Here is a 2500-nt window from a genome sequence, read left to right as displayed (position 1 = left end):
CTCTCTCTCTCTCTCTACCTTTACAATCTCTATCACACCTCCCTCCCTCCCTCCCTCCCTCCCTCTCTCTCTCTCTCTCTCTCTCTCTCTCTCTCTCTCTCTTTCTATCTATCCCTCTCTGTCTATTTATCCCTCTCTCTATCTATCTATCAATCTATCGCTCTCTCTCTCTCTCTCTCTCTCCCCACCTCTCTCTCTCTCTCTCTCTCTCTCTCTCTCTCTCTCTCTCTCTCTCTCTCTCTCTCTCTACCTTTACAATCTCTATCACACCACCCTCCCTCCCTCCCTCTCTCTCTCTCTCTTTCTATCTATCCCTCTCTGTCTATTTCTCTCTCTCTCTCTCTCTCTATCTCTCTCTCTTTCTCTCTCGCCCCCCCCCTCTCTTTCTCGCTCCCCCCCCTCTCTCTCTCTCCCTGTCTTTGTACCTCTCTCCCTCTTTTTCCCTCTCTCTCTCTCTCTCTCTCTCTCTCTCTCTCTCTCGCTCTCTCTCTCTCTCTCTCTCTCATTCTCTCTCTCTCTCTGTATCTCTCTGTATGTCTGTCTCTCGCTTTCTCTCTCTCTCTGTTTGTCTCTCTGTCTGTCTGTCTGTCTGTATTACTCTCTCTTTCTCTCCCCTCACTCTCACTCTGTCTCTCTCCCTGTCTTTGTACCTCTCTCTCTCCCTCTTTTTCCCTCCCTCTCTCTCTCTCTCTCTCTCTCCTTATGTTTCTTTCTTTCTTTCTCTCTCTCTCTCCCCCTCCCTCCCTCCCTCCTTCTCTCTCTGTCTGTCTCCCTCTCTCTCTCTCTCACTCTCTCTCTCTCTCTCTGTCTCTGTCTCTCTCTCTCTCTCTCTCTCTCTCCCCTTTTCTCTCTCTCTCTCTTTCCTTCTCTCTCTCTCTCTCTCTATGTCTCTGTCTCTCTCTCATATTTGATCTCCATCCCTCCCTCCCCCACCACATGAGTGCTTCCTTGTGGGGTGTTCCCACCTTGGCAGTGGGCCATGCTTCACGAGGAAGCACTCACGTGGTGTTAAGCTTGCATGCTACATTGCCATTGCAGGACTATGTATTATGCTATTCTCATCCCCCCTCCCTCTCTGTCTCTCTGTCTCTCTCTTTATCCCTCTCACCCTCCCTCTTTCTTTCACTTTTTCTGTCCCTCACTTCCTCCACTCTGTCTCTCTTTCTCTATTTTCTGGATAACGTCGATAAAAGTGAATGATTGAATTCCACTATTGTTGTAGATTTATACAAGAAAAAAAAGGAAAAAAAAAAGAAATCGAAGAAGAATTGAAAGAGTCGACTTTTTGTATAAATCATTGTTTTCAATATGATGATTTTATGTTGTATTCCATTTTATTGTTAGTGTTATCTAGGTATTTTCATGTATAGATAAGAATATGAGGACATACGTAAGCATACTAATTTTCTTTTTTGGCATGTAGCTGGGGAATGGGCCCATATTGAGTAGTGTGATTTGCCTTAGGCGGCATGTGTAGCCCTCGAAATGTATGTATGGTGTATTTTCCAAATGTTGTTTAGTGATACAGTGGTGGTAAGTGTGTTTGTATGAGTTTGAAGCGTATCTGTGTTTGTGTGAGTGTGTGTGTGGTATTTCCGTCCGTGGCACAGTTGGTTCGTAGTGCCAAGAGTGTCTCTCTCTCTCTCTCTCTCTCTCTCGTAATTTTATTTTTTAAAATTTTTTGGCTCCCTCCTAGTTGTAGGTGTGTATCCGTCTTTCTGTTATTTGTAATTTTATCTCTCCCCCCACCCCCCACCTCTCTCTCTGGCGCAGCGGTAAGGTGGTGGCTTAGCAATGTTGGTTTTGGTCCGTTGAATGGCATGTTTTGTCAGATAATTTTGAGTGCGTGGATGTGTTGCACAGAGGGTTTAATTTGTTTTGAGTAAGAGAGACTTTATGTGAGGTACAAGAATGTGGGTTGTAGTAAATGTATTTAAAATTGTGTGTGTAATTGTAAATGTAATATCTGTGTGTGGCTGGATTCCCTTTAGTTTAGCCTCTTCCCGGAATCCAGTAGAGTCGTGTGATTATTTATATGGTGTAGTTTGGTAGTTGGTTTGAGTTGTGGGTTTTATTGATGTTAGTTTGTTGAGGAGGTACTGCGAGGGTTTTGAAGAGAAAGGCAAAAGAGGTAAAAGGAGTGTACTGAGTGTGAGTGTTTTGCAGAAGGAAAGGTAGAGAGATTGTGGGAGTTTTATTTTGAGAATGGAATTTAGACAATAAGAGTTTTGCTGTTTTATTAGGTAGGTCCATGAATAGTAATTGTAATAAGTTTGGTATGAGACAGAGCAGTTAGAGCGGCAAGGAGTGAAAAGTAGGGCTTTTTTCTGGAAAAAGGATATGCCCTTCTTGCATGGAAAAACAGGGTCAAAAACAGCAAGTCCTCAGTCGGAGAAAAGTAGATCAAGTAAAAATTCCGATTTTCTATTGAGTAGATATGCCCTTCTTGCATGGAAAAACAGGGTCAAAAACAGCAAGTCCTCAGTCGGAGAAAAGTAGA

Source organism: Penaeus vannamei, unplaced genomic scaffold (assembly GCF_042767895.1).
Source record: "Penaeus vannamei isolate JL-2024 unplaced genomic scaffold, ASM4276789v1 unanchor1010, whole genome shotgun sequence".
Taxonomy (NCBI): Eukaryota; Metazoa; Arthropoda; class Malacostraca; order Decapoda; family Penaeidae; genus Penaeus; species Penaeus vannamei.
The sequence above is the reverse complement of the archived record's forward strand: the minus strand, read 5'-3'. Positions refer to the sequence as shown.